The sequence below is a fragment of the Sarcophilus harrisii genome, chromosome 1 (genome assembly GCF_902635505.1).
Source record: "Sarcophilus harrisii chromosome 1, mSarHar1.11, whole genome shotgun sequence".
Classification (NCBI taxonomy): Eukaryota; Metazoa; Chordata; class Mammalia; order Dasyuromorphia; family Dasyuridae; genus Sarcophilus; species Sarcophilus harrisii.
In genome coordinates this window covers 53744725-53772274 of record NC_045426.1, presented here as the reverse complement: position 1 = coordinate 53772274, position 27550 = coordinate 53744725, and the positions used below count along the sequence as shown (strand labels likewise).

The following is a 27550-nucleotide window of genomic DNA, read 5'->3' as shown; positions in this document are numbered from 1 at the left end:
TCTCTGATCTCCTTCCACTCCTATAGCTCTGTAGTGACATGGGGGCGGCCTGGTGGACGGGTCCTAGGAGCCAAGGAGCTGAACCTCCTCGTTTGTTGGCAGGGAGCAGCTCTGAGCACTGGCCTTTGCTATTCTGAATTGTTTTCCTTTTTGTTTTGTTTTGGGTCTCTGTTGCTGTTGTTGCTTTTGAGAGACTGTGGTAACTAGGAAATGAAGAAGTATGTGCCCTTTTTTACTCCTGATTGACCCTTTCCCCATCCATATTTTCTGCAGATTGCACGGTCACTGTCAGATCACACACACTTCTCTCTCCTTTGATGGACTGTTTAGATACTAGAGAAATGTTGGTCTGTGGATGGAGTTATAGAAAGACCATAGCTCATCTGGCTGCTGGCCCCACTAAGTATTAAGTCTGAAAAAGTTTGCCTTCAACTTCTTGAGAAGTACTTGGGTATCTTTTAAAGAGAGCAGCAGGCATGACAAAGAATCCTTAGGTTGGAGCTGTTTGAAAGAATATTTCTCATTAAAAAAAAAAAAAAAAGCTCTTGTTTCTTAGTTCCTCATTAAGAATTTTCCTTGGAAACACTTTTTAAAAATGTATTTTACAAGGACCTGAAGCCAGGTTGATTTCTAAAGTAAAATATGCACACAGCAGTGCTGAGCATGGTGTTAGATGTCAGTGGAACGAGTTCCTGCAATGCAACTGGCATATTTATTCATCAGTTATTGAACAGGAAAGGAGCTCTCTTACTTGGCAGGAATTGGTACAAATCCGGCTCTGTCTGTGCCAGTGCACAGATAATCGGCTCACCTCGCCCTTGCTCTTCTTCTTGTGTTTTAATTTGAACATAATCTTTAAAAAAGTGATTTATTGAATTATTACAGGGTATTTTTCTAAATCTCAGGTGCTGATTGTCCTAAAGCTTAGTAGAGACTGAACACCCTTTGCCTATTCCTTATTCCTGATGGTAAAAATGTTACTGCTGTTGAATAATTTGGTTTGGGTTTGTCATATGGATCTTTTCCCACAGAATTTAACATACATTTTTTTTTTTTTTGCCTAACCTTTTTAATGTCAGCCCTGTTGGCAGCTTCCCTTTTCTCTCCCCATAATTCTGGGCTCTTTGCAGAGCCTCTCCCTCTCCTGCTCTTTGTTCTTAGACTCTGTACATCTTTGTTTGTTCTGGGGTTATAAAAGGTCAGTTCACTAACCACATGTTTTGGGGGCATCACAGCCAGGCATGTTTCATAGAAAATCCCTAGGAAAAAAAGGAACAGTAAAAACTTTAACTTCTTCCTCCTTTATTAGCCTAAGAGAAAAAGGAAATGGGCACAAAAAACATTTAAATAGATTTTAGCAATTTAAGGTAGGTTGATTTTCTTTTAAGTTGCTTTGGCAATTCAGAAAGATAGTTAGTATAAGAAAATTTTAGTGCCAGAAAATAGAATTGTTGCTGTTGTTGTTAGATTTGGATTTAGTTGGATCCCAATAAATACTTGTGTATCTTTGTCTATTCACACTCTCTGTGGACTTTAATTATAATTTCAATTTAAAAAATATCAACAGAGCCACTGTTAGAGAAGATGTCCTAGAAGATTCTAAATGGCAGAAGGATACCCTCTAGATTTTGAGGTCTTCCAGATATTTCTTTGTAGATATCATTTATACAAATTGCACAAATCCCCAGAATTTCGGAGCCTTTCTCCTAAATAAGATTTACAACTACTCAGATATTCAAAGCTCAACATTCCATACAGGAAAACAAGTTGATAAGGAAATCTAATTGTTCAGGCTGTGATCCAGAGTTGGATGAATAGCCCATTGAGCTGAACTTCTCTTTGGGGCGGATACTGTAAATCAAAGGTTCTCAACCTTGTTTTGTGTCATGGTTTGGAACAATCTGATGAAAGAAGCCTGTGGAGTAATGCTTTTAAATGTATAAAATAAAATATGTAGGATTAGAAAAGAAAACAAATTGAAATAAAGATGTAATTTTTTTTCTCTTTCAAGTTCATAGATAATTTGGGATATAATATAATCATGGATCCCTTTGTTGTGGACCCAAACCATGTTGTTAAAAACCCTGCTAAGATATACTGTGAACTGGGCCCCAAACTGAATATGCAGAATAGCATAAGCTGGATTGCATTTAGGATTGGGCTGTGTTTTCAGTAAGTAACGAACTTCTCTCTTAAAATAAAAAAATGTCTTTTATAGGGCTGAGGTGGGGGTGGGGTGGGGTAAGGCAGTCAGGATTAAGTGACTTGCTCAGAGTCACATAGCTAGTGTCTGATGCTAGATTTGAACTTGCAACGATCTATCCACTATACCGCCTAGCTGCATTTTGCTATATTTTGGTGGGGGAGTTAGCCATCTTTTTAATATGATTGTTTTTACCTTATTGCTTTATCATGTAATATCCTGATAGCCAAAGAATAAAGTATAAAATTTGTATAGCACTCAAAAGAGCAAGAGAGAAAACACTTGATGAAGATAAATTATCTGCAGCTTACTGCCAACAGTAGCTTATACACAAGGAACAGTGTAAAAAGGAGTAGCTGAAGAGAAGAGTGATTTGAGAAGTAGGTGGGATGGCAGGAATGGCCCGTGGGGTGCATTGTCTTGTACAGGGTGCTCACAGCTTAGAGGAAAAGTTCTCACCAATGTGTGTGCCAATGTAAGACCATGATCAGTTACCCAGGATGTGAAGGTGTACATAGGTTGCACTTTGAGGTATTACTAATAATGACAGGTAAGACTATATAGCACTTTAGAGTTTGCAACGTGCTCTGCCTACAGTATGTCATTTGATCCAACTGTAGTACCTATGTTAACAAGACTACATCCCTTGGACTCTTCCATTCTCTTCACCTCTAGATCCAGTCAATTGCCAAGTTTTGTTGATTGTATTGCTACAACCTCTCTCTGAGTCTTTCACATCATATAGTTGTCACCTTAAGTCAAACTCTTCCTTCTCCAATCTATTGGAGAAAAGCCCTTTGACTCATCTCTTTGGATCAGGCAGCTCCAGAGATAAGGGACTTTGGCCCCCACTTGAGAGACCAGTTCTCTTGAGTACCGTCCAGATTTTTGTCTTTGTCCTGCTGAAATTTTGTTTAATATTGTTAAATATTTTTAATAAAAAAAAGATACTTAATTTTTAAAAAATCTTTGCTCTCTAGGTGTTTTCTTGGGCTCTTACTGTTTCATAAAGGAACTTCACTGTATAAATTTTCTTCTGAAATACAGTGTTTCCTTGGAGTTTTAAGGCAAAAACGTGGCACATGATAACCTATTTGACTCAGGGCAAGACTGGTGGCATAAAAACTGAAGTAAAAAAAGATTCCTGAAAGCTGCATATTGACTTAGAAATCAACATATTAATATTATTTTTATATATTTTGTTTAACATTTCCCATCTTCTAAGTTCAAATCTGGCCTCAGACACTAATTATTTGACCCTGCCCAAGTCACGCAATCCTGTCTGCTTATTTGCAAAATGAGCTAGAGAAAAAAATGGCAAACCACTTCAGTGTCTTTGCCAAGAAAATTCAAATGGGGTCATGGAGAGTTGGAATGACTAAAAATGGCTGTATAACAAAGGCTAGATATAATATTCAAGTACTTAGGAATAAAGTTCTCTACTACATAGGACTCAGATACTCTTTAATCTGACTAAGATTTGAAAGAGATTACACTTTTTAAAAAAAAGAAATAAATTCAATTTGTTCTATTTTTGCTTACTTTAGATCGAATTGCATATGGTTAATTAAGTATAGTTTAGTGCTAATAAATGTTTATTAAACTGAATTTAAAGTAAAATTAGAAGTATCCCAATGCTCTGTCAAGTACGAAATCTTGAAATTGACACAAACACTACTCCTCTTAGAAGTGAATGGATACCCTAACTCACTAAGATCAGTATTAAAAAACAAAGTCTGCTATCATATAAAAACCATAGACCAATTTAAAAAAAGGTTATTGCTCTTGACATTGGCCAGAAATAACGAAAAGATTGCTAAATCTTAGGAGAATAGATATACAAAAAATGCTACTAAGTTTAAAAAAACCAAAAAAAAAAAAAAAAAAAAAGGAAGACCAAAATATGAGAAAGCAAAAGCCTTTCTTCAAGCTTTCTAATTGATCTTCCTAAAGTACAGATAGCATAGTCCTTGACACATACAATGGTCATCTAATAAATACTAGTTGCCTTACTAACTGACCAGCTTTCAAAAAATTTAACTTTACTAGAGCCCTTCAACTAATCTAAGACTAGTTATATATTTATGTATTATTTTTATTTACTTAATCTTACAGTCTGAGTTTCAGTTTAAAATCTAAGCCTGTAGTTATACTTAAATGTTAAGAATTATGCCTGGGTGAAAGGGCAGGTCAATTCTCCGAGAGTCTCCACAGCTGTGGATTGTGACTCTTGAGGGAGTTGCGGGCAGCCTTTACTGGCACATGTGTTGCTTGTGGACTAGAATGAAGAAAGAGGAGAGAGGTCAGAGAAAAGCAACTGCCTCTCAATCTCCTCATATCATCATCATCCACTCACGAGAAGAGATAACAATTCCAGGTACTGGTGTCTGGATTCTGGAAACCACACAATAAATTATTTCCTTACCTGTATTCTTATTTAATTTTTCTACTTTACATAGCATTGTATGTGTATTATATGCATGTGTTTACATATGTTTGTATATGTATATCCATACAGAAAAATGGATTTCTTAAGGATAACCAGGATATTGAAATAATAATAATAATAATAATATTTTAACTTAGACCTTTCTTAAAAGAAAATTAGAATATATTTTACATACTTTGTTTTATTCCTTTGCAATTAGTTAACAAGGATTTATTAAGTGCCTACTGTGTACCAGATACTGTGCTACGCTTTGGGAAAATAAAGAAAAATTAACCAGTCTTTGGCCTCAAGAAAATGATAGCTATCTTTGGGTATAGCATATTGCTACATTCTGAAGTTTATAAAGAAAGAGAAAAGAGAAGAGAAGGCCTCTGCAGCTTGATCAGGCAGACTAAATAAGAAGAGATTTATTTAATTGTTATAATCTGTATTAGTAACTTAGGATATTTGCAAACATTGGCACACTTTTAAAAATGCCAGATGGAACTGTTACAAAAATTTTTTAAACTTTTTTTGCATTAGAATTTTTTAAAGTATGCACACATGCCCATAGAGGAAAACAGAATTCTTAATAGCTAAAATAAACAAATACAATTTAACAGTATCTTCTCTTCAATTCCGAACTTCACCCTCCAAAAAAAAAAAAGAAAGAAAAAAGAAAGAAACCTGAAAAGATATCATCAGTTGATGTTGGAAAAATCGATTTGTTGGGACTGTTAAACAGTAAGGGTTTGAGGCTTTTGTTTTAGTTTTCCTTTAAAAAAAAAAAAAACTTATTTCAACTAACATGAACTTTGATAAGTGGCATAAAGATCACTTGATATCAATTAGATTAAGTTGTTATCTGGGTGCAAAGTTTTGATTTTGTCAAAAGGCTTTTCACATGGAATACTATTCTTGGAATTGGATGAAATATTATTCTTGGGATCAGAACATGTTTTACAGTGTAATTTTTATTTTTTAAAAAATATTCACAAAGTTGATTTTTGCCATACTGTTATTATTGTGGAATGAGAGGATGAGGGCAAGGAAATATTTTTCCTAATATTACCTAAAAGACTGAAGAAATCAGAAAAAGAATAAGAAAAGTTTGATAACTTTTTATACAATACTAGGAACGTAGAGTTTATAAAGTGTACTTGGCTTTTTTCCCCTTCTTTTTTATGTAAATCTTTTCCTTCTTCTGAATCCAATTTGCTTGATATCAAGCAAATTATGTAATGATATTGTAAATTTCTTTTTGTTCTTCTAGAATTTAACATTAACCATACCTAAATATGGTCTAGCTAATGTTATTAACATCATCTCATATTTCAGTTAGCATAAGTTCGACCTTAATAAAGAGCTTCAGTGTTATTTTCAAAGCCTTAGTCTCAATACTTTAGGGCTCTTTTTATTTGTTGCTGATTATTCTGACTGAACCAAAAGTTCAAGACTTGCTCACTAATTTAGCAAATTCATTGAGTTAAACCAAATACACATTATATTGGAATGAGCACTAGCTTTGGAATATGTTGGCTTCTCACTGCTATATCTATGGGAATTAGCCTTATCCAAGCCTCCTACAGTGAAGACAGTTGGGTTAAATGGTGTATAAGGTCCCTTACAGTTCAGATCTATGACTCCTCTTTTCATCCTGTACTTTTGTAAGATCTTTTGGTCAGGAGGAAGGAGACTTTGGTATAACCTGTAGAAACTTACCTTTTCCTGAGAAACTGAAATAGTTCTGTAATGAATATACTTGTAATACATTGGGACAATGCTGTGTCCCTACATGCCCCCTCCCTCACCCCCAACACATATCAGTAAGGAGCTCGAGAACATTTCAAAATTCCAGGCCTATAATCGAACATATTTATAGACCCAGTGAGGGCAAAAACATGTTTTTGCTGTGCTGTGATTTATTTATTCCTTCTATCATTAGGTTCTATGGTACCATGTTAAGTAGATCAAGGATTCAGAAGTTCCACATTGACCTCATGTACCACAAGGTCTATGACCTTGGGCAAGTCATTTAATCTCTGCTTGCCTCAGTTTTCTCATCTGTAAAATAAAGATGGTAGTACCACTTTCCTCACAGAGTTGTTGTTAGGACAAAATGAGACAATATTTGTGAAGTGCTTTGCAAATTTTAAAGCACTATATATGTTAATTATCATCACCATCTCCATCTCTTGTTTGCTTGGTTACCCACATTCCTTTTATTAACAATGAAAATAGCCTTATCTAGTGTTCTGTTACTGCTTTCAGTGATCTCATTTTTCACCTGGATTCCAGCAGAACCATAGAAATTTGGACTTTGCCATTGGCTTTCAGTGTTTAGTAATCACCTGCATTTAATGACCTTATGAATGCTGATAAGAACTCTTCTTAAATCACCTTTCTGGTTAGAAACTCAGTACAAGATTCAGAGGTGGAAGATTCAAAATAATCATAGATTTACTGATTTCTGGGCCAGATTGTATTTCAAAAGTTCCTAGGATGTTAACTAGAACGGGTCTTAAAGCCCATTTAGCCCAGTCCGCTTATCTTCCAGATGAAGCCAAAGCCCAAGGAGGTGGTGATTTGGCCAAGCTCAGACTGACAGTAAGTGACAACTATAATTTGAGCCCTGGTCCTCTGATTTGTAATCTAGTCAATAGTAATTAATAGAGTAGTATTAATATTACTATTAGTAGGTTAAACAGAGTTTGGGTATCACTTCATCCCATGAAGCAAGTAGTCTTAATCATATTATCATTTTCAGGGTCTTTTTAAATAGATCATTCTAAGAAAATCATGTGTTTAATCATGCTGTTATATAGTATTAAACAAATGGTAGTATTGAAGGTTTTCAGGTCTTTTAAATAACCATTTCAATGATAAAAAATAATAGTAATTGTTTCTTCCTGATATTTTTTTATTTTTATTGTTGCAGAGCATTACATTGTTGCTGGATAGTCCAAATGCTTCCAATTTATTATAAGGTAACAAAAGAAATGCCTTTTAATTTGGTCTTCCTGTTCTAGATAGATGCTAGTAGGCATAGGTTTTATTTCTTTTAATACAGTATCTAAATTCATTGTACAAATCGTTAGCAGTCAGCACCTTAAGCAAGAAGATATTTAATAAAATCTCTTGATTTCCCCATCCCAAAAAAGAAAACTGTTCTTCCTATACTACACAGAAGTGAAGAAAATAAAAAAAAAAATGTGCTTAAAGTACTTGTCTTGTAGATCTGGGTAGCCATTATTAATTCACTTCTCTCTTATGATATTAATTTATGGAAACTAAGAAAAATTCATTCACCTTTTAAAAGTCAGCTTATTCTAAGAGGAAAACATGAAAAATGCTCTGCAATCTGATCTAATGGTTACAGCCGTCTAAGTTTACAAAATTAAATTGACAAATATTTACTGAGTCCCATGCATGACCCTTTTAGATTTACAAGAATCATGTGCTTTGTAATCACTAAAACAAGGAGAGATATAAGTCAATGTAATTATCAAAAGAGGAAACTAGTTTATAAGAGCCATAGTTCGTATGTTTAAATAATCATGCAATAGTTTTTTTTGTTTGTTTTGTTTTGTTGTTTTTAAGTAAGGTCTAATTCTTCAAGGAAATAGCTATGCTTTTCTCTGCCGGAACTGGGCTGGAGGAATAGGGAAAGGGCTTGTGAGAATGGGGGGTAGCGTAGTTTTCATCCCTCTGTTAATATCTCTTTGGATACTGATCTGATAGAAAGTGCTGGACTGTGAGCAGGAGACAGCTGGATAATGGGCTGTGCAGCCAGTCATTGACATCAACAAAACTTGGTACCCTCTTACAAACGGGGTCATTAATTCAGCTTCTCTGGGTGCCAAGTTCTGACTCCCATTTGCAGTATTGCCCTTTTCCTTGCTCTGCTTTCCACTGCGCTTGGATGGTGTTCTCCATCTATCAGTCTCTTTATACACATGTGTGTATGTACATCTAGAATCAGTGTATGTATATATAGATATTGATGACAATGCTCATTCTTTGGACTGAATTCCCTCTCTTGATTACCATATCCTGGCTTCACTTTCTCATTGTACTTTTTACCTTTTCATTCAATTGTTATTTTAAAAAAACAGACCAAATAAAAAAAATTCAAAGAGTTATTTTTGAGATAATAGCGGACCTTGCTGGACTTGAAATCATTTGACCTTGGGCAAGTCATTTAACCTGAACCTGTTTTCTTCTCTGTAAAATGTGAATAGAAATACCTGTGGCACCTGCCTTACAAGGTCCTTTTGAGGTGCAAATGAGATAAAATGGTAAAAAAAAAAAATTTTTTTTAACCTTAAAGAATTTATATAATTGTCACTTATTATTAGACAAATTTTATAAGAGAGTTCCCTAATAAGTAGATGATAAAGCAGGATCTTGTTCATTGTGGGATTACATTCTCTTCCTTCCTGTCTTCCCAACACCTTTAGTAGATATTTGAATTAGCCTACTAATAGTAATATTAATACTACTCTACTGACTACTAATAGGTTGCTATATATGTCATGGTATTTCAGATATCCTTAGGAGGATGCAATATGTATATTTTTCCAGTTGACTTCCCTTTCCCTCTCTTGCCTTTCTTCCTTACTCATCTACCCATCTCATCATTACTTTGGGAGTTCATTGTTAGGAAAACCTTTTTCATCATTCTCCAATATTGCATCAGTCTTGATACTATACCTCATCATATCTCTTAGGCTTTATGATTGGAAAGTGGAGCCATGAAGTCCAAAATCCCCTTTTAAGCAGAAGGGCATACTCCTTATTTCTCATCTGACTTTATATTTCTTTGGGACATAGCCATTCATGCATTGTTAAGTGCCTTCTGCCACAAGCGTCAACCCTCAGCTTCTGGGAGTATTATCTTCTCCCGTAATATTATAACTTCCTTCAGTTCAGGGACTGGCTTTCTTTGTTGATATTTATGTGCCTAGCATCTGACATATAGTAATTGCTTAAAAATGTTTATTGACTATTGATTGCCTGATACAATTCTCCTTCATTTTGCAACGTTCTGTTCTCATTATATGCTCCCTCCTACCCCATACACCTTTTATTCTTTGAATAAAACTGAAAACTAAGGTAGAATGATGCTCATTTCCTATATTGGCTATTTTGGAATGGAATTGTTAATCCCAGCAGAAATCATTATATTTTCTTCTTTCTCTCTCTTTTTTTTTTTTTACTCTGAGAATCAGTACTACCTTGATTTTTATGTCATTTTTACTAATTCTGAAGTGTTTTATGGTTTTCAAAATAGCATTTGTGCTGATCTGATTCTACAGAGATATAGAATACTAATAGAAATATTATAGAAGTCATCTGATTGTTAGTTAAAACTCTAAATTTTAAAGTTTTTCACTTAAGTAAAAACATTTTTCAGCTTTTTACTTTGTGTCTCTCTGTTCAGACTATTCAACTTATCTTTCTTGTCTTGGCTTATATTAGGTTTTTGTTTTGTTTTGTTTTGTTTTGTTTTTAATTCAGACTGGTTATGCATTTCTTCCTAAAGGGATGTTCTCACTTTTGAAAATTAGAAACTACACAAATTAAGCCAATTAAATTTAAAGTTAGTTTAATGTTTCAAATTATTTATAACCATTTTCAAATTATTTCTCCTTTTTAAAAAAAAATACTGCTTTAGGGAAACTAACATATTTTACTGAAATTTTGGTTTAATCAAGCATTTTTATTTCTTTGGTAAGAGAAGAGTAAGACTACAGGCACACTTATCTAGTAACCTAATACCATAGCCAGATTCTTTATCAGGGCTCAATACTAATAATCAAAGTGTAATCTATTAAGGTTACAGAAAACAAATTCTTGTGAATCAAAATTGAGGGAGAGGAAGAAAGAGGAGGAGAGGGAGGGAGAAAGAGGAGGAGAGGGAGGGGGAGAGGGAGAAGAGAATGAGTGAAAGGGATGCAAGTATAAAATAGTGAAGAGTCAATGAGGCATTTCAGTCAAGTGGGGAGTTTTGAACTATGTTCTGAGAGATAAAATATTAGAGGACAATTGATTACAAGTACAGCAGGTGTTTTCTGTTCTGCCTGGAAGTAGCAAAGTTTTCGTGGGAAAAAATATTTTCCTTGGCCTTCATGAGTATGTAGGCAATGCGCATAGTCCTTTGCTCTAATATCAAACACTCTAGAAGCACAATTAAAAAAAAACCTAGATTCCACAAAACTTAACTGAGAAATAAATAGATGTTAATGTTTATTTTTAACTTCAAATTTATATACTTCACATTTTACAGTACAATGGAATACCTTCACAACTCATTGTATCTGGAAGGACTGGTGGAAGATCTTAAGTCTCTTGATTTGATAAGTGCAAATTCAGATTTGACCTTCTTTGTACCTGTTGTATTAAATAATTGCAGTGGTGCATTCACTTTCACTTAATAATTATTTTACTATTTAGTTTTATTTTTGTTAACTTTCATTTAAATTTTTTTTTTGTTGAAAGAGACATTGTTTGTGCCAAGTTGTACTTGAAAATGTCTTATGATTGTTCATTGTTCACATACAGTTTTAAAAACCCTTCCCTAACTCAAATGCATGGTTGGTAGAATTGTTAACTGATCTAGCCATTCTGGAGAGCAATTTGGAACTATGCCCAAACAATATCAAACTGTGCATCCTCTTTGATGGAACTACTAGATCTATAGCCCAAAGAGATTATAAAAGAGGGGAAAGGATACACATGTGCAAAAAAATGTTTATAGTAGCTCTTTTTGTGTCAAGGAACTAGAAATTGAGTGAATGCCCATCAGTTGGGAAATGGCTGGATAAATTATGGTATATGAATGTAATGGAATATTATGGTCCTGTAAGAAATGATGAGCAAGCTGGTTTCAAAAAAGCCTGGAAAAGACTTAAATGAACTTATGCTGAATGAATTGAACAGAACTAGGAGAATGTTGTACAAGGTTAACAGCAAAATTATATGATGATTAACTATGATAAATTTAGCTCTTCCCAGCAGTGCAGTAATCCAAAATGGTTCCCACAGACTTGAGATGGAAAATGCTATTTGCATCCAGAGAGAAAACTGTGGAGACTGAATGTGGATTGAAGCATAATATCTTTTTTGTTTTTTTCTTTCTAGTAATTTTTCCCTTTTGTTCTGATTTTTCTGTCACAACATGACTAACATGGAAATGTGTTCAAAATGATTGCACAGGTATAACCTCTATCAGATTGCTTGCTGTCTTGGGGAGGAGGGAGCTAAGAAGGAGAGAGGGAAAAAAAATCTGTAATTCAAAATCTTGCAAAAAATGAATGTTGAAAACTCTACATATAATTTAAAAAAATAAAATGCTGTTGAAAAAATAGAAAGAAAACTCTGCTTTAATAAGTACATATGTCTTATGATTGTTCATTGCTTCACATATAGTTTTAAAAGCCCTTCCCTAATTCAAATGCATGGTTGGTAGAATTGTTAACTGATCTAGCCATTCTGGAGAGCAATTTGGGACTATGACCAAAGGGATATCTAAAGATTCTTCTTTTATTCCCCTTATTCTAATGACTACTCTTATAGTAGACTTTAAGTGAATTTTTTAGAGAAGAAATCAATCATTCCTTGAATAGCTAAGGCATGCCATATCTTACCAGAAGAGAATTCATTTCTTTTCCCTAAAACTCACCTTTCTCCTTAACTTCCCTATTTCGTTGATAACATCACCAACCATCTGGTCACCCAATTTCATTGACATAATTGAATCCCCTCTCCAGCTCTATCTAACCATCACATCCAGTCAGCTACCAAATCATGTCATTTCTACCTTTATAGAATCTCTCTCATCCTTCCTCCTCTTTATTTTTTTTTTCCCACACAGCAACCATCATCCTTCTGGTTATTACTTCCTCTTTCCTGGAAAATACTTATCGGTTTTCCATTGATCTTTCTGCCTTAAATTTCATCCCTTTTCTTAAAATTCAAGTCTGACCATATCATTTCCATATTCAGAAACTCCCAGTTCCTCCTTGTTATTTCCAGAATCAAATACAAACTGCTCCATTGACATTTGGAATACTAAATATTCCCTAAACCCAAATTACCTTTCCAGAATTAGTAGCATCACTTCCCTTTTCAAACTAGCCTTCTTGCTCTCCCTCATATACAGCACTCCCATCTCCCATTTCTTCGCATTTCAGAACCAGATATAGCATTGTTGTCTCCCATAGTTTTCTGGATGCTTCCCTCCTAGTTTCCATCTCTTTGAACATACTAGTTTCTTTCAGTGTTTAACTCAAGCATTGCCTTCTACATGAAAGCTCTTCCTGATCTCCCAACTACTTGTGCCATCTCTAAAAAATCATCTTGTATTTATTTTGTATATTTTTGCGTACTTAGATTTAGAGCTGGAAGAGACCTTAGAGATCATCATAGATGACAAAACTGAAGCTCAACAAGAATAAATAACTTGGCCAATGTCACATCTGAGGCAGGATTTGAACCTAAAAGTATGTTTACTTTAAATACTCTATCCACTTACATACTGTCTCTCACATATCTCCCTGATAGAATAGAAGCTTCTTTAAATAAAGACTGTTTCAGTTTTGTACTTATATCCTCAGTACAGTGTCCAGCATATAGTCTGTAAGAATTGATTGATTAAGCACTTGCCATATGTTAAGTGCTAAAAATATGAAGATATATATCCATAGACCTTTAAGGAGTCTCGGGATTCCATTTTAAATACCCCTATGTTTAGTGCCTCTAAGCATTATGTGGAGTAACCTAAAATTTAAATTTGTCTTCCAATGCTATTTGTTATGAGGCCAAAATTGTAGCTTTAGATGATCTTATATGTTTATCAAATAAACTGTTAGATCACAAGGCCTAGTTCTCCATAATTCTCTTGGTAATACATCTGGTACAATGCCACCTCTAGTTAAGTACTTGCTGATCATCTGCCTATTCAGTGGAGGCAGGAAATTAATTTTGTTCACTTATTATTGGAGGCACTTTATGGTTATTATGTAGCTGTGAGACAAGACAATATGTGCATCACTCTAGAAATGGTACTTCAGTACTAGAATATCATTTATTACTCCCATCTAAAGTAGGCAGAGCATTTTTCAATTTTGGAAAAATTGCCCCTAGAGGAATTTAAGCTTTTTATTTTATTTCTCCATTTAAGTATCAGCAGCACAAGAAAGCCAAGTTAGCTAAATTTTCAAAAAGTTTTCATAGCCCTATATTTTCTTTTCCTAAATACTCAGCATTATATCAAACAAAGATTCAATATGAGTTTGTTTTCAGGTAGAAAAAGCTTTTCATGGTGGAGAAGATTGCAAACATTCTAGGTTATTTTTGCTTGTTTCTTGTTTAATCTGATTAGCAACAAATTTATCAATTTTATATATCAAATTTGTCAATTTTATTAGGCTTTTCAGAGAATTACTTTTAGTTTTATTTGCCACTTCCATGATGAGCAATGGGTTTATTTCCAATTTATATATTTCTCCTTAATTTTTAATATCTTCTCTTTTGTGCTTATTTTAGCTTTACTTGTGACTTTCTAATTATTTAAAATGCATATTCAGTTTATAATGTTTTTCTATTTTGTTATGTTGTTTCACTTTTTTTTACATAGCTGTGGTTTCTATGATTTGTTCTTTGATCCACTCATATTTTAATAGTTCATTGTTAAGTCTTTATATGGGTCTTCTTTATCCTTTGTGATCCTTGAGGGAATTTTCCATTTTTATTGACTTATAATCTTTAAAGGAAGTATTAACTATTTTTGCCTTCTTACATTTATTTGCAGTACCTCTGTATCATAGTACATGATTATTTTTATTTTGCTAAAAGTTATATATGGTACAGAGAAAATTATTTTGCATTCTCATTTAAAGGATGCAATAAGTCTATTAACTTATTATTCAACAATATATTCTGTTCATATTTTCCATTTTTGTTTATCATTCCCAAATTGAGAGATACTGAAGTGTTCTGTCACTATTGGACTACTGTCTATGTCTTCTTGAAACTCAGGTGTTTTCTTTGTGAATTTGGATGCTAAGACATTTGGAGCACTTAAGTTTATTACTGATAGAGGTTTGTTATCTATGATTCTTTTCACTATAGTATAGTTGCCTTGTTTATCCCTTTTTATCTTTTGAACGTTTTTTCCTTGTCAGTTAAAATGATGGCAACTCTTGCTTTTTTAGATTTACTTCATTTATGTTATATTTTGTTTCTGTCCCCTCAGTTTATTTTGTTTTTTAAATGTATTTCTTGCAAGCAACAGATGGTAGAATTTTGTTTCCAGTCTGTTACTTTTTTTAGTTTTGTTAGATTATTTACTCCATGCAAGTTTATGAGAGTTAGGTTTACATTTTCTTTTATCTCTAAGATTGAGGTTTCTTCAAATTATGATTTCCTTCTCTTTTGCTATAAACACAATATTATGCTCCTTCACTTAATTTAAAATTTTTTAAGGTTGACCTGTTCCCACTGGCTTTCTTTCCTTCACCCCGATTCCTTCTCTCATTTGTTACCCTTTCTCTTTTGCATTTTGTTTGTTTTTTTTCTCTCTTGTTTTTCTCTGCTTATATAATGTTTCCCCCTCTCCATTTTTCCTCAAATAGATCTCACCTTCCTCTCTTCTCTTTCATTTTGTCCTATTTGTTAGATTTTTTATTTCACACCCCTTTACACATTTGCACATTTATTTTGCACCCCTTTACAAAAATGACTTTTCTTACTTTCTTCATTATTTGTCTTCCCTGTCCAATCTATACCTTCATTTACTGATTCATGACCCCTATAAGTTTATCTGGATTTTCTCTTTTCCTTGTATTCTTCATGCAGTCAAAGATTCCAAAGTATACATTTTAAGCTCTTCCCTCTGGGTGTTGTTACCTGCCTATAAGGCTTACTCCATGGATTTTTACTTACTCTTCCATTGTGCCAAACTTCTTGGACGATGTCAGATTATTGTAGGTGTCAGTTAGGATACTGCCCCATCCCCTTTGCCATCTTGTCCCTAATTATGCTACCCCTTGTTGATCTATACCCTTTCCTTGTTACCATTTTTTCCCACATTGACTTTAAAATTTCTTGCCTGTGTCCATGCTTTCTCACTTCCTCAGGTACCAGTACCCCTCAGGACTTAATACTCTCCTTAGTCCCCAATATAGGATAGGTAGACTTTTCAGGCACCCAATTTCCCAGACCATATCCATTATAGGGTCTTGTTATATTCTTCTGAGAGACCTATGATTCTTAGGCTGCATCTTCACATCCTGTAATAATCATATTTTGTTTACATGACAAGCATTTAATGTTTTCATTTTTTGTTTTTGTTTTTTTTCTTTTAAAGTCTCCTTCACGTCTTGCATTTGCATCCCCAGTCCAGTGCTCTCTTTCATTTCTTTGGCAAGCCTTGCCATTACAGATTCAGATTTCTCTATTCTGTTCATTCTTTCTGTGTAGACTACGAATTCTCTTTTCATAATTCTCATTTCTTCTCTTCTGAAAAACTTAGGAATAACATATTACAGTATTATGGTGTCTTCAAATTCCACATCAAATTCTCATCAAATGTTGAATCATTTTGTTTGTTTTGCAATATTTTTTCAAAGATGCCAGACCTGACTTATTAGATCTGGAAGCCATATTTTCTTCTGTTGTTTTTTCTTCCTGTTGATTAATTTATTTATGTTTGAATTTTCTTCTGCCTGTAATCTTTGATAATTATAAAGACTAATCTATTTATCCCCCTGTATTTTCCCTATGCTCTTTCTGATTTTCTACCCTCTGATTATGGTTTTCCTGGGAACTGGATCTCAAAGTGTTGCAGTCTTCTTCCCATGTTAAACAATTCATGGTTCACCAATCTAGGTCTTTTTTTTTTTTTAATTATTTAGTATTTTATTTTTCCCCAGTTACATATGAAAACAATTTCTAATATTCATTTTTAAAACTTTGAGTTCCAAATTCTCTGTCTTCCTCTTTTCTCCTTTTATTGAGAAGGCAAGCAATTTGGTATAGATTATATATGTATAGTCATGTAAAACATTTCCATTATAGTTATATTGTGAAAGAAAAAAGATCCCCTGCTCCCTCTCCTCAAAAATTTCAAGAAAAATAAAAAAGTATGCTTCATTTTATATTCAGGTATCATCGGTTTTTTCTCTGGATATAATATTTTTCATACTAAGACCTTCAGGGTTCTCTTGGATCATTGTATTGCTGAGGCTAGTTAAGTCATAGTCACAGCTGATCATCTTACAATATTGCTGTTATTTTGTACATAATACATTTTTTTTACATCAGCTAATGTAAAAGTCTTTGCAGGTTTTTCTGAGAGCAATCTATTCATCCTTTCTTATAGCTTAATAGCAAGCATTCCATCATAATCACTTACCACAGTATGTTCAGCCATTCCCCAATAAAAATAGATGGACATCCCATCAATTTCTAATTCCTTGCCACCAGAAAAGAGTTTCTATAAATGTCTTTGTATATATAGGTCCTTTTCTTTTTTTTGTTGTTGTCTCGTTTGGGATACAGACCTAGTAGTGGAATTGCTAAGTCAAAAGCATGATCTTATAGCCCTTTCTATTCAGCTGTGATCTTTTTATGAAGACTGCTTTAAAGTCCTCTATTTTATTGAATATCTATTTTCCCTTTGAAGAATTAGCTCCTTTGCCCTCTGGAATATCATATTTCAAGCCCTCCAATCCTTTAACATAGAAGCTACTAAATATTGTGTTATCTTGACTGTGGCTCCATGATATTTGAATTGTTTCTTTCTAGCTGATTGAATTATTAATTTTTTCTTTGACCTGGAATTTGGCTATAATATTCCTGGTAGTGTACATTTTGGGATCTGTTTCAGGAGGTGATTGGTGAGTTCCCTCAATTTCTTTTTTACCTTGTGGTTATAGAATATCAGAGTAGTTTTCCTTCATAATTTCTTTAAAGATGATGTCTACACTCTTTTCTTGATCATGGCTTTTAGGAATTTAACAATTTTAAAATTATGTCTCCTGAATTTGTTTTCTGGGTCAGTTGTTTTTTCAGTAAGATATTTTGCATGGTCTTCTAGTTTTTGTTTTGTTTTGTTTTGTTTCTAGAGTTCTCATAAAGTCATTAGCTTCCATTTGCTCAGTTCTAAGTTTTCAGGAATTATTTTCTTCAGTGAGCTTTAGCACCTCATTTCCTTTTGACTAATTCTACTTTTTTAAGTTGTTTTTCTTCAACAAATTTTTGTACCTCCCTTTTCCATTTGGCCAATTCACCCTTTTTAAGGCATTCTTCTCCTCATTGGTTTTTTGTATCTTCTTTATCATTTGGCCTACTTAGTTTTGTTTTTTTTTTGTTTGTTTTGTTTTTGTTTTTACTGTTGTTTTCTTCATTATTTTTGTGCCTTCTTTAGCAAACCATTGACTTATTTTTTCATGATTTTCTTGCATCATTTTTACTTTCCTTCCTAATTTTCCTCTACCTCTCTTATTTGATTTTCAAAATCCTTTTTGCATTCTTTTATGGTAAGAGACCAATTCATATTTTTCTTGGGCATCTTTGGATATAGGATCTTTAACTTTGTTTCTTCTGCGTGTGCATTTTGATCTTATCACAATAGTAACTTTCTGTGATCAAATTTTTTCTGTTGTGTGTCCATTTTACCAGCTTTTTTTTTTTTTTTTTTTTGGCTTTTAACACTTTATTAAAGTAGGGTTCTGCTTCCAACATGGCAGGTGCATTATCCCAAGTTTCAGGAATTTTATACACTGTTTTCAGAGATACTGAAACAAGAGTTTTCAGTTCTTCCAATGTGGTATGATCTTAAGAGAGGTATATTTACTATTCTGCTGGCCTGTGCTCTCTTCTGTGAGTGACCACAAGCACTCTTTTCTGCCTTGGAACTATGAGAAGGGTCCTTGCTTCACTGTGGCTGGAATTATAATTTTAGGAATAAATATTATAATTCCATTATATATATATATATATATTCCATTATATATATATATATTATATAATAAAATTATAATTCCAGAATAATTTACCCAGCAAAACTAAATGTGATCCTTCAGAATAATAATGGATATTTCATTAAATAGAGGACTTGCAAACATTCCTGATGAAAAGACCAGAGCTAAATGGAAAACTTGACATTCAAACACATGACTCAAGAAAAGCATGAAAAGGTAAACATGAAAGAGAAATCATAAGAGACTTAATAAAGTTAAGCTGTGTTCAATCCTATAAAGGAAAATGATACATGTAACCTCTAAAACTTTTATCATTATTAGGACTTTTAGGAATCTGTATAGATAGAGGGCATAAGAGTATACGTCTCATCTCTTGAAATATCAAAAAAATGGATCAGTGAGAAAAGAGTTAACCTGGGAATTATCTCACCTAAAAGATGAATTCAAGGAAGAATTTGTATAATGAAGGAGAAAATGCAGAGGATACAAGAAATGCTTGAATCTCATACTCATCTGAACTGTTTCAAAGAGGGAAGAATATATATACACACACTCAATTGGGTATAGAAAACTATCTTATCCACAGAGTAGTAAAAGGGAAAAAAGAAAAGAGAATGGAGGGAACAAGGGGTAATAAGAAGGAAAGCAGATTAAGGGAGGCAGTGGTCAAAAGCAAAAGAGATTCTAGAGAAGGAACAGATAAAAGAAAGCTAAATAGGATGGAGGAAAATATACAGTGAGCAGTCATAACTATGAATATGAATGGGGTGAGAACTCATCAATAAAACAAGCAGATAGAATGAATTAGAAACCAAAATCCAATAATATGCTGTTTATTAAGAAAAACACTTGACACAGAAAAATAAACAAAGAATTAAAGTAAGGAGTTGGAGTCAAATCTATTAAGTTTTCTCAGAGGTTTAGAAAAAAGAAAAGAGTGAGGGATGGCAACCATGATCTCAGATAAAACAAATGCAAAAATAGCCCTAATTAAAAGAGAAAAATTAAGTAGAATATATTTTGTTAAAAGATACCATAGACAGTGAAATATTATCAATACTAAGCATAGCATCTAGATTCTTCAAGGAGAACTTAAATGAATTTTAGGAGGAAATAGACAGTAAATCTATACTATAGGGCACCTTCACTCTCCCCTCTCACAACTAGATAAATCTAACCATAAAATCAATGAGAAAGAAGTTAAGTAGATGAATAAAATTTTATAAAAGTTAGATATGTTTGACTTCTTCAGGAAATTGAATGGGAATAGAAAGAAATGTATGTTGTTTATAACCACTTTGTAAAAATTTTTCTGGCTGTCTATAGCTACTTTATAAAAATTGGCCATTTACTAGGGTGTAAAAAACTTCACCAAAAAAAAAAAAAAAGGGACATGGAAAAGCAGAAATGTTAAATGATCCCTTTTCAGACCATAATACAATAAAAATTGCATTCAATAAAGGACTATGGAAGCACAGATTAAAAATTAATGGGAAACTAAATAATCTGCTCCTAAAGAATAGATGTGTCAAAGTACAAATCATAAAAATAATTGATAATTTCATTAACAATGAGATAACATACAACAATTTGTGGGATGCAATCAAAGTAACTTAGGAGAAAATTGAATATCAATAAAAAAGAAAAAGAGCAAATCAATAATGTAACTGCGGGGGGGGGGAGAGAAGGAAAGGAACATATTAAAATATTTTCAATTAAACTCCAAATAGGAAATCCTTAAAAATCAAAGGAGAGGTTAATAAAATAAAAAGTTTTTTAAAAGCCCCTCAAAATATTGAATTAATAAATAAAACTACAATCTGGCTTTATGGGAGGAGGGGGAGAGAATGAAATAGCCCATTGGCTAATTTAATTTTTAAAAAGAAAGACCAAAACACTAGTATCAAAAATGAAAAGAGTGAATATACCTCCATTAAAGATGAAATTAAGGCATTTATCAAAGCTGTGTCTCCCAATTATATCTGCCAATGAAATGGATGAATATTTACAATAATATAAAATATATAAAATAAAAAATATAAATTACTTAGGGTAACAGGAGAAATACTTAATAGTATCTTAGAAAAATAACTTGAACAAGCTATCAGTGAGCTTCCTAAGGAAAAATTTTCAGGAATAGATGGCTTTACAAATGAATTTTACCAAACATTTAAAGAACAATTCCAGTATTATGTAAATCGTTTGAAAAAATAAGTTTAAAAGGAGTCCATCAAATTCTTTTTTAAGACAAAAATATGATTTTGACAGCTGAGGAAAAACCAAAGAGGAAAACTATAGACTAGTTTTCCTAATGACTCTTGATGCTTGACATCTTGATGATGACATTTTAAATAAAATTATTAGCAACAATATATCACAAAGATCATATACTCTGATCAGGTGAAGTTTATACTAGGAATGTAGGACTGGTTCAATATTAAGGAAATAATTAACATAGTTAACTATAGCAATACAAAAACAACAGAAATCATCATTGCGTCAATAAATGCAGAAAGAAAGAACGATTTAAAAGGGAGACGGGGATGGTAGAAATCATGGAAAAGTTAGTTGTATCAAGCCTGAGGATACAGTCTCTGAAAGATTCTCCACCTTTACCATTCTTATAATAAATAGCCTGAAGACTACTATTCCTGAAATTAGTGACCATGACTTAGTTGTATCCATTCTGTCCATTGACCAAGAAAAGCCCACTCATGTTCTTTGCTCTAAATCTTTTTCCTGCTTGCTCCCATTTTTCCCCTTTTCTCCCTATTTCTATACTACCCAGATCCTAGATGTTTGACTATAATCCTTGAGCTTTTCCTTGTTAAAATATGCAGTAATAAGAGCCTATTGCTGATTCTTTTGTAAAAACTCCATCCCCAAACTGTTAGTTCAAATTGTGGTACTCCAGGTAATTTTAGTTATCAAATATTAAAACATACCTTTTTTTGGTAGAGTTGGGCAAGAAGTGGAAAATTTCTGTTTCCTATGTCAATATCAGCAAGTTGCATTTTAGCTGTTGCTGTGCCCTTGGCAGAGGAATATTCTTAGAAGAGTTGAGTTTACTATATTCTCACCCTGACCCCAGGATGCAAAAGAGGAAATTTATATCTTATATATCGTTGTACATGTCATTGATTTTTTCACTGAATAATCTTAAATGTTATAGGAAGCTGAACTATGGGATCATAAGCTTAAAATTGGGAAGTGACCTTAGAAATCATCAAGCCTAATTTCCTCCTCTCCCAAGTGAGGAACTGAGGCCAGGGAGGAGTAGAGTTATTTGGCTAGGGTCACAAATGCAATGTGTCAAAACCAGGATTGTTATTTAAGCCATCTATCTCCAAATCCAGCATCTCTCCCCAACCCCATTACATGATGCTATAATTTAATACAATTTCATTTATTAATGAATTCACTGTTCAAAATTTTTACATTTGTCTGAGAAATCTATATATCTTGTGCAATTGCCAATTGTATTTCTTTACTCTACTCAAAAAATGAATTCATGAAGACATAGTTAGTGCAGTGCTATACAAACTGTTCTGTTTGAACATTGAACATTGAACATTGAAAATGTTTTGATCAAAATGGGATTTTTTTCTTTTCCATTTAAATACTTCATCATATCTGTGATCTCATTTGTATCCAATACAAATTCCATTAAAGCCCATATACACTTTCTTATCCTATGCAGTTCTTATTCAAGTCTTTCCTGCTGTTTTCATTTATATTAATTATAAATAGGATATACAGTTTTATAATTTAGTGTAGAGCTTGGTGCCTCTGTAACATGTAAGTGTTTGAATTTAATTGAACTAGAAGTGCTTAATATATTTAAGCATACAAAGCAACTCTAAAACCCCTAGTAGACTCACTATAAGAAGAAGACTCACTATAGGAAGAAGGTAGAGAATAATAATTTAAGTTACTTAATTAACCAAATCAGGGAAAATCAAACAAATACAGATGTTACATGCTCAGGTTGCAATAAATAGAGCATTATGTAACTATATATCTCTATAGTTTTGTTTTTGTTTTTGTGGAACAGACGTGTTTATATATTAGATGGTATTAAAACTTTTAAGATAGCCCTTCAGTTGTGGTAGTTCCATGATCTATATGAAGCTTTTCAGAAATCTTCATTGCTGACTTTGAAACTTATCTACTCTTCTCTGCCATGCCCAGGAAGCTCATCATTCACATAACTCCATCATCCTGTAAGATCTCACCTACCTTGGTACACTACCCCATCACTGCCATCTGCCACTCTGGGGCCATAAACTCCAAACTTGATTTAAGGAGAGTGCTCAGCTCAGACATCACCTCATTTCTCATCTGGCTGCACTATTTTGGGACTTCTCTGAGTTTTTGATCATGTCCCTGCATCTGGTAACTTCTGCTACCTTTCCTCCCTACATAAGGTTCTTGAGGACAGAAACTTTGTTTCTTTTTTTCATTTTTGTATCCCCAGAACCTAAAATAGGGCCTGGCACATAGTAGGTACATAATACATTTTTATTTACTGATTGATGATTTAGGTCTAGAGAGTCTTAATTCCATTTGTTTGGGTAACTTTTTTTCTGCCAAGGGCCATTTGGATATTTATAACATCATTTGCATGCCATATAAAATTATCAATGTAGTAGGAGGTGGCTGTCCCTATCTTTCAGCTCATAATCATCTGTGATTGCCCTAACAAATGATTTCATAGGCCTTAGTGACATGTGGGCTGAACATTCCCTTCCCTTGCCTTATATAGAGAGAAATGTTTCAACCAGGTCTTTACTTTTAAAATTTTTTCTAAAGTGTTTTAGATTCAGTCCACTTAGCTTTTTTTCCCTACTTAAAATAGAGTGTGCTGTGGGAAGCCTATTAGTTCTTATGGAAAGAATGTCTCAGGCCATACCATACCTTAATGGCTCAAATCCCACAGCAGCACAAAAAGTGATGGTAACTTAAAAGTTCATAGGAATATTTTTGGTAGGCTAGTTTACATTTCTTTCACATTCGATTTCTGTCCTTCATTATAATCCCTTACCTGGAGCCCTGAAACTTTATGAGGACTCATTTTCATAGTACTCTGTTATTCCTGTCTTCTTGTTATTTTTTCTTCATATGCATATTTGATCCATTCTACCTTCATGTGTGAGCTAAGCTAAATATAACCAGTATTGGCTGCCTTACTCTTTTTGCTTATGAGCAAATTGAGGCAGAAGGCATGCAATTTAGTCATAGAATTTAGAATAGTCATAAACCTAAGTGGTCCATGAATTATCCATCTAGTGGTGAGAATCTAGTACATTTTACAAATGGAGAGACTGAAGCTCAGACAGAGAAGACTTGATGTATGGGAAGTAGCACAGCTAGTCTAGGATCTTCATTGAAAAACTGTCTCTCCTTACTTGTTTGAGGGAAACCTTGCCACCCTCTCTTGCTAACTCCAATTACTTTGGATTTCCTAGGGAATCCTTAAGAATCTCTTCAAGTTGTTCAGGTTTTCTGTAGAACATGGTGGGTACAGCATGAATAGATTCTAGTGATAATGCAGAGACATTGTGTATTTTCACTTTGTGCTAAAACTTCACAACCACTTCCTTCCATTCAGAAGTGTTTTCCTTCCTTTTCCACAAGGAACAAGATTTTGGACTGGATTTTGAGTAAGAAGCTCAAGATACAATAGAGGGTCCTTTTGTTCTGTTTTGTTCTTCTCTGAATGATTTTGCAAATAGCAAGAAGGAAAGAATTAAGGAAGGTGAAATCTAAGTAGAACATGATATCTATTCAGCATTGTTCTGCTTAATATCTTAATCTTACTAAGAAATGTACCTGAATATCTTTCTCATTTTCTCCCCCATCTCAATCCTTGTTTAAATTCAGTTTCCTAAAACTGCATCAGTTTAAGACTGGGGAAGAATTTTTACTTTCTTTCCATTCCCTCAATCCTTTGAAATATGTCTAATGAGAGGGGGATACGGCTTTTAAATTTGAATGCTCTGTACCTTTAAATCGAATTAAACCAAAGCTCTTTATTATTTTAAAATAAATAAATAAAGATGCTCACAGCTGGAAAAAAAATAGGCAGATACTGTCTGCTTCCAGTTGTACTGCTCATTTGCATTAGCAACTCGGGAGAGCTGCATGCACACAGGGATGCTTGTTTTGGCAAAAGCTTTCTGTTTATACAGCAAGCACCCAGGGCCCTCTGAAGCTCCCAGATGTAACAGCCAGCGAGAGGTGGTGCAGGAGAATCTAAGCTGTACTTAGCACATAGATGAGCAATGCGGATTGGCCATGCAGGAATGTTCATGTGGTGTGGCTGTACCTACATGTGCTGTGAAAGGCATGTCTCTGAGCCTGGGAAGGTGAGAAGCCCAGGGAGCCCCTCGGAGAAGCTTCACTGCATCTGATTTGGTTGGGGATGCGCTCCCACTAGCTCCTGCCCTCATTTGCAGCATTATTCTTGGAGATCAAGCGTGAGGTCCTCTGGGTACAGCTATATCACAGCTCTTCTGCAGTTTGGAAGCTGGGACATATGGAGAAAGGCATTTATATCCAAGCAAAGGTTGTGATTTGTATTCAAGATACAAGCATGCTCTAACAGTACGCGAAGGAAGGATGAGCTTTGTGGCTAGCAAAAGCAGCTGACTGTCCTACAGGAGCTTGGGGTAAGAAAAATGTGTTAACTGTGATTTTTTTTCTTTTCTGTCTCACATACATATTTTGATTCTAAAGAATTTTGCAGAATCATGTTTGACCAGGATGATGATACATTTGGGAGGGATAGGGGAGAACCATTATTGTCCTGTACTTGTGACCTTCAGAAATAAACAAAGTTTTCTCTGAGCTCAGTGAACAGACAGTAGCCAGAAATTATCATAATGGAAGATGTCAGTTTCTAATTACCCATTTCTTTTCCTCCCATGAAGAATAGTAATTGCCTCTTTTTCTCCTAGCCTTCATTTTGGTTTGAAGTGAGGGAGGGAAAATAATGCTTTTTTTTTCCTTTCAAAGCTTTTGCCATTGGAACAGCTAGTAGGCCGATAACATAAGTGTTGAGGTGGAGGAAGACAAAATGCTGGAACCTGCTATTTTGGTAACTGTGTTGGTGGATGTTTGCAATAGAAATTTTATCAGTGCTGTTTAGTATTAAGTGGTTGTTATTGCTGCTTTTATTTGACCTGTACTAGAGTCAGTACTTTTATATGCTCTGCTTTCAGCAACAGCAATTGTGGGTTTTTTTTTTTTTTTTTAAGATCTCACTGTCCTAAAATTAAGCCCTTTTTTCTCTCTTTAAACCGAAAGTTGATCGGATTCTATTAAAGGAAAGATAATTGAAATAAGTAGCACTGAGATGAAGGTTTGCTTTTCCTTCTCAAAGACAGATAAGACCAAAGGTTTGATTTTATTTGTCAAATATTACTTGCAGCAGATTGCAGCTTCTTAGTCCTTACCAAAATTTGTAATGAGAAGAGAATAGAATATATTTGAATATGAAAAAACTACCACTTAAATTGGTTTCCATTTCTTTTTCTTAAAGATGAAATTTAATTTTTCATACTCTAACCAAGAAAAGTATTGGTTGAAATTTTATTGACATTCTTGTCCTATTAAAATTGTCCAGTGCTAGCTCAGAATTTATTTTCCATTACCCTTGTCTAGAGGAAATGGGGATAGAAGATGCATTCAAGTTTCCTAGCTTGATATGAAAACATATCAATAGAAATCCTCTTTTTGCTGATTCATTGGTTATGTAAGCCCTGCAAATAATGGCACCCCAAAACTGAATAATGCTGCTAGGCAAATATTCTCTTCCTAGTAAATATATTATTGTTGTTGTTTGGTAGAGGAAATTTAAGGGTGCCCAATGCAGGATTCTCTGAACAAAGGTCATTCCCATCCATTTACCTCATAATTTTGGAAGTCAGGTCACATATCTACCCTGTATTCATTCCTTATGAATTACCACTTTACATTTAAGTTTAGGTTGGATGAATACCACATGGCAATTAATATACAAATAATTTTGTATGTTCTATATTCCTAAACTATGTAACGATTAAGCATCACAATCAGCATTCTTATGCCAGTTATTTCTGAAGTCTGCTATATAACTCAGATGAAATCTGCTTCTTCCATTATGGCCAGATTAAATGAATATACTCCTTTGTGTATTTTGAAGAGTCTAAGAGAATAGCTCAGGTAGAAAGATCTGCCGGGATTGAACTTCGAGAATATCTAAAGTATCTGCTATTTGGACCTACTATAGCTGTCTGAATTCCTGCTCTATTGATGATCCGGAGTAACCAGTAGAATCTCAAATCAGGCTCTAACTAGCTGTGTCATCTAGAAAACAGAACCGTTTTCTGTTCTTAGGGACCTCTAAGGTCCCTCTCAGTTTTATCTTCTGATCCTAGGATTTATCTTAACTCCCCCAATTGTTCCTAAGCTCTGGGACAGCTTTTACATTGGAGAACTGTCATCACCCTCATTTTCTATCCCTCTCCTTCATCTTAACCAAGACATGGAATAATCTCTTTTCTTTGTTGTCCAGACTAGATTGAGACTTTATCTTTATTTTTATTTTTTTGCTGAGACAGTTAAGGTTAAGTGACTTGCCCAGGGTCACACAGCCAGGAAGTGCTCAGTGTCTGAGATCAGATTTGAACTCAGGTCCTCCTTTCTTCAGGGCTGGCGCTCTATCCACTGCCCCATCTAGCCGCCACTTGAGACTTTTTTCAAAAGATACTTTTACTAAGCAAATAATGGGTTAGGACTAGCAAAAAGAAACAAATATGAAAGCAAATAAATTAAAAGCTATTGTGGCATTACAAGAAAGAAATGGGCTATGGCATTATAGTGCCTGGGTTTAGGCACCAAATCAGGTATGTATTAGATTTGTGACCTTGAGCAAGTCAGTTAATGTTT

The 27550-nt window shown here is 33.9% G+C and overlaps 1 protein-coding gene across 6 annotated transcripts in view; it reads left to right on the top strand.

Moving 5' to 3' along the window:
* Window positions 1–27550, top strand: part of TMCC1 (transmembrane and coiled-coil domain family 1) — a 245873-nt gene that overhangs the window by 176683 nt on the left and 41640 nt on the right. The gene's annotated exons all lie outside the window — the stretch shown is intronic.